Source organism: Lissotriton helveticus, chromosome 6 (assembly GCF_964261635.1).
Source record: "Lissotriton helveticus chromosome 6, aLisHel1.1, whole genome shotgun sequence".
Classification (NCBI taxonomy): Eukaryota; Metazoa; Chordata; class Amphibia; order Caudata; family Salamandridae; genus Lissotriton; species Lissotriton helveticus.
This window is the reverse complement of record NC_136067.1, coordinates 1040953834-1040970489: the sequence shown is the minus strand read 5'-3', so window position 1 is coordinate 1040970489 and position 16656 is coordinate 1040953834. Positions and strand designations below refer to the sequence as shown.

The 16656-nt window shown below is 48.0% G+C and overlaps 1 protein-coding gene across 2 annotated transcripts in view; it reads right to left on the bottom strand.

Moving 5' to 3' along the window:
- UTRN (utrophin) overlaps positions 1 to 16656 on the bottom strand; it is a 1532463-nt gene that overhangs the window by 1034593 nt on the left and 481214 nt on the right. The window lies entirely within an intron of this gene.

The following is a 16656-nucleotide window of genomic DNA, read 5'->3' as shown; positions in this document are numbered from 1 at the left end:
AGGACCTCAGTGAGGAGATTAGTCCTCACGGCCGCGACGGGGAGCTCAAGGCCCAAGGCCTTGGCAGCTGAATAGAAAAACAAAAAACCCCTGCCAGGGCAGATTGGGAGGTCCCGCGAGGGGATCCTTTTATAGGAATAACAAGTGACTAGGAACCTGTCTGAGCGGAACGAGTATGAATTTAGGATTCAGGCCACTTTCTAGAGAAATATATATATTTTATTAACAGTACAAAAAAGTTTCATTCAAAGTAGGCATGAGATCATGACATATCCTAGATACGGAGGTTTATATAAAAAAACATAGTGGCGGGTCCCACATACTCCCTCAGTCACCCAAAGCAATAATTCACTTTCACCACTTCGGGCATTCAGCTCATTCATACTCCAATCTTACATAGACACATGGCAGTCCAGGGAAATGTGATCTTAAACAATGACCACTGGAGACTGCAAAACAGGTATGGAGGCAAACAGTAGTAGATGGTAATGGAACTTGTGCTGCATAGGTGCCATCCAAATAGGTTATGCCGACGCGCGTTTCGATGCTGGGCCTAATGAGGCTGCATCTTCATCAGGGCGAGGGTGACCAGGAGGGACAAGGGCTGAGCAGTGATGGATGCACAGTAGGTAAAAAGGTATAGATTAAGGTAGGTACTGCATGTTTAGAAATTTACACACATTGCTCAATGTTAATTTAACAAATCACATGAGGCCTTTTTCTCTAGCTGAATATCTAGTAGGTATAGGCAGCACCCCTGAAATACCACAGGATAACGGGTTTTTATTATCATAAACATTTTTCAATCCAAATGGGGGAATGCCTCGTTTCTCAGACAGGTGGACGTCACTCGGGAAATGTTAAAAATAAGTCAGGGAAGAAGTGTTCACCAATTCAAACAGGAATAAAAAATTCAGACAACCGAATCACTCATTCAGGATCATGGGTTAAATCACGCATGGGGTTCACTATAGGTTATGGGCTCGGGCACTGATGGGGGGGGGAGTTAGTTGGAGGGAATGGAAATTGGTATCTAAACGGTGAAAAAATACATAGGGGATTAAAATACCTGTAAGGGGACATGGGCTGACAGATGACTTTTTATTTTGCTAGTTGACTTCTGTTTACTCGGACCAATCGAATAAGGTCCTGGGCGGTCCTGTCATAAAAATATATATGGGGTATGTTAAGGGGACTGGGTTAAAACAAAGGACCGATCAAGTCAGATTCCCGTAACGAAATGCTTATTCGTTTACCTGATAAACAAAGGGGCGCACTCCGCTGCGTAGTATTCAATAAATAAAATGGGGGGGGGGATTTTCTGAATAATCGGGTGGCCCAGAGGAGTCCTGCAGACCAAGAGATAACTTCTGATTAACTAGGTAGACATAACATATGTCATATCGTGCTCGCCTACCCCGGGGGTAGCCGGGGGTCACAGTTACCTGAAACAGGGGATATGGGCGCCAGCCACCAGATGGGGTCTTCTCTGAGGTCACGGAGTTTCAGAGGATCCTACAAAGCCAAAGGGGGCCACTGATAAAAAAGGGGTACATAGGCATTGCGTGATAGAGGATTTAATATCTTGCTCGAGCAAGTCCGTTTACCTGGTGGAAGGGGCGACAGAAGATGCCACGGGGCGGAGTCTCTGCGGCAACCAAAGCTGACGTAATGGGTCAAAGATATGAGGATTAGGCGCGGATCCTACAAAACATACAAAGTACTTAGAATAATACACGTAAAGAATTCAAGTTGGATAGAGCCAACACAGTTCGTCCAATCAACTGCGCTCTAATTTACCTGAGGATCCTGAACAGGGCAGGGAATTCTAGGGCTGACGAGGAGGGTTCGCGGGGTCACGGAAGGAATCCTAAGGGAGAGGGAGAACCTCCGGTTAAAGGGGGTGTGCCAGGGCTAAGGGGGCCGGTCAAGTCTACGGCATCCGTAAGGCTTACCTCCTACGATGGCAGGCATCTCGGACCGCAGGGCGGCGTCTTCTGGGAGTCCCGGGATAACAGGGACAGAAAAGTCCAGAAGGCGGGTTTAAGTAGGAAAGCGGCCGGCGGTATAGAGCACAGGTGCGCTCGATAGTGAGTTACAAGCACTGCTCCGGATCGGAGAGGTTGTGCGGCGGCCATATTGGAACGGAGTAATTTGTTCCGAAAAACAAACAAAAACACGGATAATGTGGGAGGATATAAAAGGTCCGACAGTACGATGGTAGGGCTATGGTATCTGCAAGGGGAGGGCAGGGTCCCCTAACTCCTCATAGTGGAATAGACTACAAGCGCCGGGGATAAAGAAGGGGCCACGAAGGGATGGGACCGGGACGAAGGTTGAAGATAACAATAAAGGGGCAGGATGAAATAAGACTTTAAAGTTAGAGATAATTTAGAGGGGGGGGGGGGGGACCAAATATAGTTAACTTGGGTGTGTCAGGAAAGTCAAGGGGGCATCCATATCAAAACGTCCTGATAGTTTTGGAGGGGGGGGGGGAAGAATCCCAGGGATATATCAAAAACCAGCTAGGGTACATCATTTAAGGCTTCAAAGGCATGGTATCTCCTGGATCAGAGATCCAAACATCAAGTCAGAGGGGATCCATCCAGATGCTATAGGACATCAGGTAACAAGGGAGGAATTACATGAGAGACTTGATGGAAAGGGGGGCTGCTAGTGTAGGAGTCGGGGTCGTCGAAATGCTATTTCGACGCCTCATAGTAGAGCATTTTGCCAGGGGCATTCCTCGTTGTGGCCTTTGGAGACTGAGTTAAACATAAATATCCAGAACACTTCTCGTTTTTTGCGGAGGTTCACTGGAACAATTCCTGCCTGGGCCTCAATTTTCTCCAGAATGAACCACCGGAGATCTTGTTCCGTGGGGTTTTGACCCAGCCAGTGGGCCACCAGAGGTGCCGATGTTTTTTGGTTCCTGATGTTGGATTTGTGTTCCCCAATTCTCAAGCGAACTTCACGTCCGGTTTCTCCGACATATGGAAGATTACAGGGACATAGGAGGATGTATACCGCATTTGCTGTCCTGCAATTCGTCATTTTTTTGTTCCTGGCTACCGATATGGTTCGTTCAGTGGTGGTGACTGAATCTCCAACTATGGCATGGGGACATGCTTGGCATGAGCCACACTTGTGATTGCCATACACGGGGTCCAGATTGGTGATGGCTTTTTGGGTGCTGGTGGAGTTTTCCAATATCTTTCCCCTGACCAGGTGGTTTCTCAGATTCCTGTTCCTTTTGAACGCGAATATAGGTCGCCTAAGGGGTGGATTGTCCTTCTCCAGATTGAGTAGATGCCAGCTCGAGTTGACGATCTGCCGAATTTTGTGGTTCATGTTGGTATGGCGGGTCACATACACCAATTGTTCCAGAGAGTCCGGTTCCTTCACTGTGAACATCGCATCTCGGTTGGCATACCTTGCCCTTTTAAAAGACTCTTTGACCAATTTGCTGGGGTAGCCACGATGTATTAGTTTTTCCCTCAGGATATCTGCCTGAAGAAGAAAGTCGCTGACATTGGTGCAGTTCCTTCTGATGCGGAGGAACTGACTGTACGGGATACTGTCTCGTTGGTTCCTAGGATGAAAACTGGAGTATTGCAGCAGGGTGTTTCTAGCTGTGGGCTTGGTGTATAGTGATACCATAAGATGATTGTCCTGGTGTTCAACCCATAGGTCCAAGAATTCAATCCTCTCAGCACTAGAATGGCTGGTGAACCGCAAGTTAGGATCGGCTGCATTAAGCCATGTTATGAATTCCTCTAGGGAGGTGTGATCCCCTTCCCAGATCAGGAAAATGTCGTCTATGAAGCGACGCCATCCCCGGACATTGGCAGCCCTCATCAACATCACACTGTAGGTTGTCCCCTCCTCTGAAGTCACGGTAGGAGGGGAGACAAAACCAGTGTCTGGAGAGGTGTTCAGGCCACTGGCCTCCCCAAGATCTCCTGCCCAGTCCTCATGAGACTGACACTCTCGGGTCAGAGGGTCCTCAGACCCCTCCCAATCCCCTTCATCACCCATCTCCTGATACTCAGGGTTCCCAATCAATGGGGCCTGTTCATAGAAGAGAAACTCCCCAAGCGGCGTTTGGAGCGGCGTCCATCGGGGCCGTCCCGACGTCGGAACAGGAACGAAGGAGGTATCGGGGACGGCGCCGCCCGAGGACGGCGCCGGAGGCGACACCTGATGGTCCAACGCCGGGGAGGTCGTAAGGTCCACCGGCGATGACCCAGATCCCGAAGAAGGTTTAGCAGGGTCCCGCGGCGCCGGGCCCGAAAGCGCCCGTGGCGCCAGAACCGCTGGACCCTGCGGCGCCGGGCCCGAAGGCACCGGCGGTGTCGGGATTGTGGGGCCCTGCAGCGCCGGGCCCGAAGGCGTCGGCGGCGTCGGGGCCGAAGCACCCGACGGCGTCGGGGCCGAAGCCCCCGACCCGCTAGAGGCCCCAGACGGGTCCGTTGGGCCCGAAGGCGCCGCGGAGCCCGTCGGAGGAGAGAGTTTCCTCATGGCCATGAGGAAGCGCTCGATCTCCTCCGGCGTCGCGTCTTGCCCAGGGACCGGAGGGTGTGGAGCTGGACGCGGCGCCCGCGACTCCGACGGAGCCGCGTGGGTGGTGTCACCCGAACCCCTGGCCGCATCGCGCGAGCGTAGGGGGGAGTCCGAAGAGCGATGACGCCTCTTGGACTTCTTGTGCTTCTTACCTGACGACGACTTCGACCCGGAGGAGTGCGGCCTACTCTCGGAACTGTGGTGGCTCCGAGCCCGCGACCTGTCCCTCGACCTCCCGTGGGACCGAGACCTCTCGCGGCGCGGGAACCGACTGCCGGAGTTCGAGTCGCCTGCAGGACCGCTCCCGCCTGGCTTTCGAAGAGAGGGCCCGGCAGTCGGAGCAGGCCTTGTCGTCGTGGTCGACGCCCAGACAAGTTAGGCATAGGTGGTGAGGATCCGTGACCGACATCGTGCGGTCGCAATCCTCGCAGTGCTTAAAGCCAGGCATCCCTACGGCACCGATCGGAGTCGTAAGACTTCGAGAAATGATCAAAAATGCTCCAAAAAGTTAGTCAAAAATTGACTAAGGGTTACTGCTTTTTACAGATCTGCGCTTGCTGGAGCGGAAAAAAGAAGAACTGACGTCAGCACGCGGAGGCGGCGTCTAAGTACTCCGATGACGTCATCACGGCGCCCACAACGCCGAAGACGGACGCGGAGCCGCAGACGACGCCTACCGACGCGCAAGGGTACTGCTACGCAAAAGTTTCCGGATCCAGTCTGACGCCTGGGGATATTCTAAAGTAAGGAATCTAATACTAACGTGTCTCTTTCAGATATGCTATAATGCACGCGTTTGTCAAAACCCAAAAGGAACAAAAAACTGTGAATGCTCATAAACCACTACATGCTTTCAAAATCACTCCCCTCTCTAAACATCAAAACCTCCTGTGTATCTCCAAACATCAATCAAATAATATCCCATCTTCCCCCACGTCCAACAATTTAAAGTGAGTTACCATGTTGAAGCCACTGCAAGCAGCTTAACTTCCGCGTTCACATCTTTCATTAATTTTGGTAATCATACTGTCATGCTGCTGTTCATTCCCGTATTTTAAACTGAGCTCTCACCTCCGTGTAACCAATCATTCTCAATCCTCCCACCCGTGGCTCAACACTCCTCAGCTGTGCCTCGATGACCAGTACGATAACTAAAACATCAGCTCCCATAATGCACTCAGCAAAATCAATCCATGGTTAAACCAAACTAAACCCACGAGTGAACTAGCACATGCAAAATAAGCAACCATTATCCGCGATAAAACCCATGTCTCCCTTACTCTCCCCACCCTACGCCAGCACCCATTTATGGCAAAGAAAACTTCATAGTATACAAAAGTAAAATTAACAGCATTATATAATCACAGCAATAAAAAACCTTTTTGCATTATTCCGAAAGTGCAATCCCTGTGAAAAAAGTAACAAATATTAATATGGAAAACAATATATCCCACAAATATCAACTATTCATAAGTCAGTCACTGTTCCTTAAAGTATATCATGCGCTGTTGAAACTGTGGCAAGTCCACTCCAAACTTTCGCTGTCTCCGTAATGATGTCAAAAACTTGACTGAAGTTCCAAACTGTAATTCTCATCAATGGGGTGCAAACTCCATAGGGGTGGAGAAATTGCTAAGCACATGTATTTCTGTGCTGGCACAAGCATAGGTCTCGGGCACTGCACTGGGGCTTCCACGCTACCCCGGGACGCTGTAACTTATCAGTAAACACTGCTTGCTCACACCTTGGCACTACCTGCTCGGAGTTCTCCAGTGCTGTTCAGGGGCAAATGTCAGAGGGTGCTGCCCCCACCACAGTGCCGTGCAGTCAGTTGTAGGGAGGGTGTCTTCTTGGTCCGAGAGATGTGCAAGAAGGTTAGAGCTGTTGGCACTGGATGAGAGCGCCTACTCTCTTCGGCATGTGCCGTGATCCTGGCTTCAAGAGCTGTGCAGGGAGTCTACGGCTGCAAGAACCGACTCTGCTCCATGATTTTGCTGTAACACTGTAGTTCAAACCTCGTCACATGGAGGCGTGCACGGGTTTCCCCGAGAGCCGTTCAGTGGGTTGGGGGTGCACGGATTCTGGGCGCACTGCTCAAGGTTTCCACATGGGGGCGGCGCGTGCGAGGAAGCGGGGACGCCCTTTTTCTTCAGGTCCTGTGCGCCATGCTCTGCAGCTGAATGCAAATGCCCAGGTTCTGGGACTCCGGTGAGTCGGGATCTCTGTTGTAGGAGCCGGGCTGGTTCTGTGCCCTGGGTGCTATGCTTGGGTTGTCTGCCCCAGGAGCTGTGTAATTGGTGCGCACACAGGAGATCTGCGGGGGTGGGTTCCCTATTTAGCAACAGTTCAGGTGTTGGGTTCTCTGCCCCTGGACCCAGGCAGCCTTCCTCCCCAGCCAACTGGTGGCGTGTTTTCAATTAAGGGATCCGGGTTTGACGATTTAAAGCTCGCATTGTGCACGCTATCTGAGCCCCAATGCTCCAGTGTCTGCCCTTGTGGAAACAAACACCGTGCATGTCTGCATTGTTGTGGCTATGGGGCATGCAAGAAGGAGGGCAGTGTGGACGTGCCCGGGCCGTGTGGACGTGCCGATGGTGGGAGAGGGGGAGGAGGAGGCTGTAGGGGGAGAGGGGACGGGACGGAGGAGAGCGTGGAAGAGGCAAAGAAGGGGAGGGGGAGATCGCGCTGGAGCTTCTCTTTATGGGGTCATGTGTTGGCCCATAAAGAGAACAAAGCTTTTACAATGAACGTAAAGCAGGTGAGCCCGAAAAAAGTCTACGTAGGAAAAAGCTCTTTCCCAATGGCCGGCCACCATTTAGCATGAACGGTGACGCCTGCCAATGGTAAAGAGAGGCGGGGCTTAAAGCCCGCTAGTGAATCTCCCTTAATCTCATTAGATCTCGCAAGCGAGACTGTGCATGCGCAGCCATCGCAGCCATCGACCTAAAAAGCAGGCAAGTTTTTTTTCTATCATGCACGATAATATGAGCCAATGTTATATACACTTATTTAATGTAAGTATTTCATTTAGGCAGTTAAGAAGCATTTTAGCCTACAACCTCTGGGAAGAGTGGATTAAACAAATCCAATAATACTTTTAAGGAGAACAATGGCCATCTTTTTTATGGACCTGCTTAAGCTTGTACCTACCCACATAACTAGTGTTTTTTGCCCCCAGAGTATCATTAGATAAAATTAAAAGATTGGAAACCCAGTTTGACACAAGGTGGAAGTAAAATTAAATGGCATTTTAATAATGCCTAGGGCTCACTTTTATAGATAATTATACATCTCATCTTGTGTAAACGAAGCTATATAAATACACTGCTTGAAGCTTTGAGAAGACAGGAAAGAGCAGGCTTAGTCTCCACTGCATTCTAAAGGTGAAAATAATAGCAGAAAAACTTGAAAACCAAACATTACTGGACATGTGGACTTAAGGTCATGTGGTCGGCCCAATGGCCCTCTGATCCAGTTTTTGAAAAAATTTCCTGCAACCGAGTGCAAAACTGTATCCAAGAAGATGTTCTAGTCCCATTAGTTGTCATCATTTACCAAGTTTTTATGCGACAGATAAAATAAAACGGATTGTTATCGTACTGTAAGGCACAAAGGTTTATTGCAATTTTGTTTCAGGAAGAGTGGAATCAACCATGTTGTTTCAAGGCACTCGCATTCTCACTAGTTAATGCATCACTAAACCCTTTTGTCTTCCACAGCTATTTTTCAGCTATCCTCTTCTTCTATAGAAGCTTTAAATGGTACCCCGTCTGGCACATGCCCGAAAAGTGGCATACATGCGTCAATATAAATTCTGCATTTGCAAAGCGTATCAAGGTGTATCAAGAACACCCTCTGGTGGCATATGATTGGTGAAGGCTCAATCCTCAATTCTGGCAAGCTCTCACACCATCTCACCTAGACAATGTTTTATCACAAGCCAAGTGGCTGCTATGTGCTTGTCTTCCTTGAGACAGTTGGCCCTGCATTGTTTGCACTTTCCCACCTACAAGAACATTTTAGACAGAATATTTTACAAGTATCCCACATAGCGCAGAAAAGCATTTAAATGGCTATCATGGTGCTCCCAGCAGCACTTAACTCCAACACAACATCCGGCAGGACCCAACAGACTGAACACTCCGCAAGAATCCAACACAACGCAGTCTTGCCATATGGTTATATACTAACGTTTGTTTCCCATTGAAAAAACACACATAATGAAACAGCAATGCAAAACATGGGGTAGGCCTTAGTGCACACATCCAACAATGCACAGATATACCATTTACATGGGTATCGATGTGTTCCCAGCAGCGCGTACCATTAAAAAAACCAGCACATACAAAAACAGCTGCACAAAATAGACAGTAATTAGCACACACCTCCAAGACTGCACAGATCTATGCAGATGATACAAGATCATCTTCAATGCTGATGATGATCTGGGTATGGTTTGACCCAATTTTGGTGGCTGCCCTTCTAGGTTGGCTTTGGGATGCAATCTAATATTTCAAAACCAAACTCTGTTCAAACAGATGTGCTCATTGTAGGGGGCACTTCATCGATCTCGCCCTCTGTCTTGTGGCCTTCTATGTTTGGCTCATCGGGGTACCCAGCTGTGTGGAAAAATCGAAACTTTCTCTTTCATCAATCTCTCCTTCACCAATCAAATCACTGATGGTTGTGCTACCTGGTTTTATTATATCTGAATGCTTCACAAAATCATTCTTCTTCTACCAAGCGATTGCCGCAAAACTGTTCTGTAATTTGCAGGTCTTTCCTTACTGGATTATGGAAATCATCTTTACATGTGCATCCACTCCTGCCTGAATCAACATCTTCACACCATTCGGAACATTGTCACTTGACTTATTTCGGTTTTTCTGCCACCCCTTACCTTGCAGCTATGCACTGGTCCCCACTGCCAAACGCTCCATATTGAAGGCTCTGTGCTGCTGTCATGAGGCCTGTTATAAGAGGTATCCTTTTGTGTCTTTAATGCCTCTTACCTTCCTCACAGTGTCCTGTCTCATCTAATGCCTTGTGTTTACCAACTGTATGAAAATCTCTAATTGACAGTGCATCATTTTCGTTCCTGAATGACAAATAATGACATTCTTTACAGTCCTATTTCCAGCAATTTGCAGTTCGGCAAACCACTTAATGTATGTCTTCCTCCTCATCATCGAACTGCTTTTGATTAGATCTACCAGCGGCACTAGAAGAACCCGACGGGTAAAAGCGCACTTCATAAATGGCATTCAATACTTCATTCATCAAAAAACATGCAAGACACCATCTTACACAGCTCAGATAACCAATATAGTTAGATAAAACTATACTGGCATCATCGCAGCCCCTATCATACACGCTATACATTAACAATCAACAAGCACGTTAAACAGAACTACTTACACTCACCCAAAATGAACCAGATAGGATAGGATAGGAATTTGTAGAGCGCGCTAAACCAGGAATGTGTCAAGGTGCTGGCAGGATGGTGGGGAAGCAGACAATCCCCAACTACGATGCGAAAAGCCAGGTCTTTAATATCTTCTTAAAGGAAGCAAGTGAGTTTTCCGTGGTGATAGAAAGAGGCAGAGTGTTCCAAAGTTTGGCGGCCACCACAGAAAATGAGCGGCCACCCCAACTGGAGCGATGAAATCTAGGCGAGACAAGCTTCTTTTGAGTGGAGGACCTCAAGGTTCTGCCTGGGGTGCACAAGTGGAATAAGGTTGCAAGGTGAGATGATTCAGTATCATGCATGGCCTTGTACACCAAATTCAGAGCCTTAAAGGTGATGCGCTTCCTGGTCGGAAGCCAATGCAAGGCACGGATTCCTTCTCTAATGGACTGATGTTTGGGGATGTTCAGTATAAGTCTTGCTGCAGCATTTTGTACTACCTGCAGCTTGTTCAGGGAGCCTTTACTGACATTGAGGTATAATGCATTGCAATAATCAAGCCGAGAGGTGACTAGGGTAATGATTGTGGGCCGATGAAGATCTGAGGGAATGTATGGCAGCTCTTTATTTACAATTTTAAGAATATGGAAACAGGTGCTAACTGTATGATTCACCTGGGCATCGAAAGACAGCCCCTTGTCAAAGATGACTCCTAGGTTCAACAGATGAATATAGGGGATTCGGCAACACCACACCTCACCACAGTTAACACACACGCACAGCATGCCAGATAATGGACAATTCAATGAACCAAGATTATCAACTAAAGACTATTAGCAAGACTTTAGGTGACTTTCATTAAACACCATAATCTCGATGTATTACTTAATAAGCACACCTTCTGCAAACAATGACAGTAGCACTCACACTACTGATAATATAGCTCATAACACTAACCAGGCACTGGATTATGTCTACTCATAAATCCTCAAAATCAGAACAAGAAGGTATCGTACACTGTTGTCTCTGAGAGCCTAGACCAATGGCAGATAGACGTATGCAAACATCTTCCATATCAGTGCAGGTGGTTTCCAGTGTTCCGCACCAGCACTTAATCACCAACATGGGCGCTTTTAATGAGCACCATTTAAAAACTCATTAATTTATGGGAAGATTAAGTGATTTGCCCAGAATGGCTGGATGCTGAGCTGACGCCAAAACTCGAACCTGGTTCCCTAGCTCTGAAGTCGGCAGCTCTGGCCATTACCCCACATCCTCTCCCCACTTTAATGGTTAGTAGTTGGCTCCGTTAAGGCAGCGCTACGAGGAGAAATGGGTTGGTGCAAGCTACCTCCCGACGAGCGCCCCAGCACCTATTCTCTTTTTTTTTTTTTACAAATTAACCACTGGGAAGAAGGTACATGTCCTTTGCCGTTGATTGTTGTGACAACCAGAGTACGAGCAGGCGAATTTGGTTACTGTTACAAAATCGGCTTATCTGCGTGTGTCATATTTTTTTTCATGGGTGTGTTTATATAATTAGATCAGAGACACTTGACAGGTATATACGAGCAGATTTCTTTCTATGCCTTAAAACATCCTTCATGACGTTTCCACTGTATTTTTCTTTATGGAATGGCATGTCCTGGTTGGAAAACATACCCTGTAGCAAATGACAAGCAATGTTATGACAAATGAGATTCACCCAGCTTGCTTTGGTTTGACTAGAAAAGCAGCAACGTATAGACATAAAAAAGGTGCAGTTTTCTAATGAGATTTCCCTCCGACAAAAAGAACAATCATTGGCAAAGCCATAATGCATTGCTTCATGGGCCAACACATGTAAAGACAGGCATTCACAAATGTTGTTCACATTTATTGCAAGTACAAATACCGCTAATCACAATAAGGCCTGCCCTACTGGCTGTGCCAATCTTGGGGCAAAGTGGCAAAATCATTATTTTCTGTATAGAACGGACACTTAAGTGATAACGAGTAGAATGTCACAATCGGTGAGGTGAATTGAGTGCACTACCTGATGTAAAATATTTCCACTAGCGTTCCAAGGAAAACACCTGCTAGAAGGTGGAAAGATGCAGCAACCAGCCAACTACACGAGCTAAGAAAGTAATACACATTTGGGTGGAGCCTAAACCCATTCAATACATGATTTTAAGAATTCTTAATAATGGGTCATCCCAAACAACTAGCTGTGCTGTCCAACGGGGTCGGACTGGCCTACAGGGCAATTAGAAAGTACCACTCGGGCTGAAATGTCAGCGTGTGAAACATTTTCTGGCTGTTTGTGGGTCTGTTTTATTGTCTTTTGACCCGGTTTTTAGGTCGAGGCTACCGTCGCACTGCGAAGCAGTGGGCGGAGCCGAAGATTTTATGACTTCAACAGTGGGGCTTTAACCCGCCTCTCTCTTCCATTGGCTAGCTCCATAAATGGAGGCTAGCCATTTGAAGAGAATGATGTCAATCATTCTTGGAGCAGATTTGTGGGTGTTTCTGTCTTTTTTTAAGCCCCGCCCCCTTTGGTTCGTCATTCAGAGGTGGGCCATTGTGGGCGTTTACTTATTTTTTTACACAGATGTTTTTCGTCATTGCTAACCTCGTCCCGGTCCCGCGTGGTTGTATCCTGCCCCCCTGCCGCTGTCCGTGTCTTTTGTTTTCTTTTTTGGGGCTGTTTTATATAGCGCAAATACGACCCGAAGGTATCAGAGCACTTTACATGAGCACCCTGTTGCATTACATCTACGTTTTCAATGAAGGGGCGTCTGATATATTTGCCCATAGGCATGCACGGCGCTTGTAAACAGCAATGACAATTTTGGTAAGAACCGAACTTCTCCATCTAAAAAGGAAGATGGCGTATGTGCTGCGACGTCCTCTTCGAGCGCTGCCAGAGTTCACCCAGCACCCCCACGTCCCGGTCCCGCTCTACCCCGCAGCCCCGCAACCAATACCCCCCCCCCGCGGCAGCAGACAGGCATGTGTTTTCTTTTTTGGGGCAGTTTTATATAGCGCAAATACGGCCCGAAGGTATCAGAGCGCTTTACATGAGCACCCTGTTGCATTACATTCATGTTTTCAATGAAGGGGCGTCTTATATATTTGCCCATTGGCATGCACGGCGCTTGTAAACAGCATCGACAATTTGGGTAAGAACAGAACTTCTCCATCTAAAAAGGAAGATGGTGTATGTGCTGCGACGTCCTCTTCGAGCGCTGCCCGAGTTCACCCAGCACCCCCACGTCCCGGTCCCGCTCTACCCTGCAGCCCCGCAACCAATTCCCCCCCCCCGCCCACCCCCCCTCCCCCCCTCCCCCCGCGGCAGCAGACAGGCATGTGTTTTCTTTTTTTTCTTCTACTGGCTGGGACCCTGACAATTTTCAGGTAACACACCATTTTAATACCCATGTGGCTTTCAAGTACCACAGGTGGTGGCCTGCTCCAACATTAAGATGGCTTGAGGTGCACTAGAGGCTTCCCTAAAGTATGGGCAGGATCAGTAAAGAATGCATAAAGACCACATACAGAAAATCAGAATGGAGAGAGGCTACTCCTCAAAGGCAATGTGTGTCATCGAGTGATATAAAGGTAAAACGAGATTCTCCCATTCCGACACACCTCCATGAGGCTTCCAATCCTGAAGGAGTCAAGTATCATGTCAAAAACCTCAAAACTACAACATTTAGTAACAGCACGGTACTACTAACAATACTAATACAATATATCTTAGTTGTACAGGAACAGACCTCCTTTCTTACTTCCATCCCAGCATATATATGGTGGGCTACGGGCGTAACACAGGCCCCTGCAGCCCCCGCGGTGCGGGGGGGCCCTCACCCTCCAGGGGGCCCCGTCAGCACCGCACTTCTGCTGGGGAGCTGTAGATTGAGTCCAGAGGGGGCCCCTTCACTTACCCTGCAGGGGTCACCCTCAAGGTTCGTTACGCCACTGTGGTGGGCTTATTGTCTCAGCCCAGTTCTGCACAAGTCTAGCCAATCTTCCGTAAAACTAAGGATTCAGTGAGAAGTCACAGATAGCACTCTTTGTGATACTTGATATTGATGTATGTATAATTTTAAGGATCGATTAAGTGGGAAGAAGTTCGACCATCATTTGTTATGTAATGTTGTAGGCTAGGACTGATAGTCACCACCTAGGAAAGGCATCTTGTGACATTCCCTAGGAAAAGTCTTCAGAAATGGAAGGGACATCATCATATCATCTAATTCAATTCCCTTTAGAAGTTCACAGGCTGTTGTGCTAGTGCCAAACCCTTCAGACACTGTTCTCTTTTCATCTATTCAACATGTCATCCGTAACGAAAGGGAAGAACAGTGTGCTGAACGCAGCACTACACTTGTCCTGTGTGCCACTCTTTCCCACGTCAAACGTCTACCTGGTTAATTTAGGTCAAAGGCCCTGATCTCCTTCGATGGCTGAATGTCTCTATTTGGATGATTTGTATATTGGCAGCTGGATAACTAGGTATCTTGGTGGATAGTAACACAATAAAGAATGTGTAAATGCTCTGAAAAAGCAGAGGGTGTCAATTGTAGATCGATACAACTAAAAGGTGAAAACATATTAAGAAAATAAGAAATACCATGAACAAGGCTGCCTAATGACGTGACCAAATAAAAAATGCAGCAACATTTACTGTACATAGTTGGCGGAAAAAATATTATTATTATTATTATTTTTTTTTTTGTGAAAACCTTTATTTGCATCAAGAAGATATACATTCGTGGGCCCACAACCAAATTGGCCGGCTACAATTCAAAAAGCGATCAAAATTCGTAATCCTCAACACAAGACCAATCGGCAGGCAAGCAAACATATTTAAAACATTGTGAAGAAAAGGACACGCAGCTTTAACGGCCCAGTCTCAGGAACAATGAAGGTTCATTTTATAATAAGGGGACAAAGCTCATGGCAGGTTCGTGTAGAATACGGGAAGCCCGGTGTACAGAAATACACCCTCGCCAGAATGAAAAGATGGGGGGGCGGGGGGGGGAAGTGAAGACACAAGGTCATCGCAATACAAAATAAATGCAGAATATACGAAAAGAATACAAGTATTATCAACACCTCATGTCTCCCACCCCATGATACGCTAACAAACGCTAAGGGAGCGGATAAATTGAATAACTCAACCAACCCGCCATACGAGCCCGGGAAAAAAGGGGGGGGTGGGAAGGGGGGGGGAGAGAAGGGGAGGGGGAAGAGGGGGGAAAAATAGGGGGGACACTGAGGGAAGGAACGGGAAGAAGGGAGGAAAAAGGGAGAGGAAAAAGAAAATAATAGGAGAAACACTGCGTGCAAGAGAGGCGCCACTCCGGGCCACGCGACCCGCGGCTAATAACACAGAAGAAAGTAAAAGGCTGGCGAAAAGAAGGGTATGGAGTCGCAACGGAAAACATCAGAACTGATAAAAGTGGCATAGCGACAGACTCCAACCCACTCATGCCAGAGAAGCGAGGACAGAGGTGGCACCCCTATAAAGGGATAGAAAAGGGCCATAGAACCAAGAAAATAAACGCCCACCCGTCCCACCCCGCACCCCTGCAGAAGGCTACGGCCTACCCTCCCAACAGCGTGCCTGTCGCCCTAATCCGAAACCCGAAATATAGTAGAAAAAGAGAGAAGAATAAAAAGACAAAAAAGAAAAGAAAGGAAGGAACATGAAACAAAATAATACGGGAGGGAGGAGCCAGAGGATACAAACAAACACACTCGGCTGCGGCCCTTCCCCGACCATCAGATGAATAACTACCCGATCAACATTACATCATCACATATATCAATAACCCGTAGGGGGGAGGGGGAGGAGAGGGGGAATTTCGTGGTGTAAAGTCTCACAATGTCGAGAGCACCTGCGATAATACAACGGACAGGCAAACCAGCAATCTATCAATGTTGTGCAACTCACCCCCATCCCTTCCTAACCACGAAACCAACCCAGTAAAGGACAATATGGTGCAGAACATCCAATACAGAACAATCATAATAGTGACTAGGATTACGGCAGTAACGCAGAGTAGGGAGAGTCACCAAGCCAATGGGATACAAAAAATCAAGAAAACAAGTCAATTGTAGCAGCAACAACAGGATAGGCAAAAATAAGCAGGTGTCCAGTCTCGCAATTCGACAGTGTAACGGCAACCCTCCAGGATAAAGACATGAGTCTATCGAAGCGAAAGCAGGCAGCAGTCCGCCACAGTTCCCAACTACCCGGGAAGGAGCAGGTCTCCACGTCGTGTGCAAGTCATCGAAGTCCGGGTGGTGAAAAATTGGAGGTTCAAAAGCCACCGGGCCATCAAGCGACCGAAGTACAGCGGCATCGACCCTCGGCGCAGCCAGAGGGGGCAGAACAATGGAGGCAGCAGGCCGACAGAGGTGCATGAAGGAGCGTCGACCCAAAATGGCGGCGGGCCGGATGGAGTCGGTAGAAGCATCGGGAGCCAGGACAGCGTATAAGGACAGCAAGGCGTCCAGGACATCTCGGAGCGTGGGCTCACGAGCACACGCCCAGGCCCCCGTGCGATCCGGCCAGCAAAGTTCTGCGGTGCAAGGCGGAGCATCCCCCACGGTGCCGGTAGCCATCTTGTGAGTTTCGCCGCCCCGCACTCCACCGCGGGCCTCCAAACGGTTCCCAAATGTAGGACTTTACA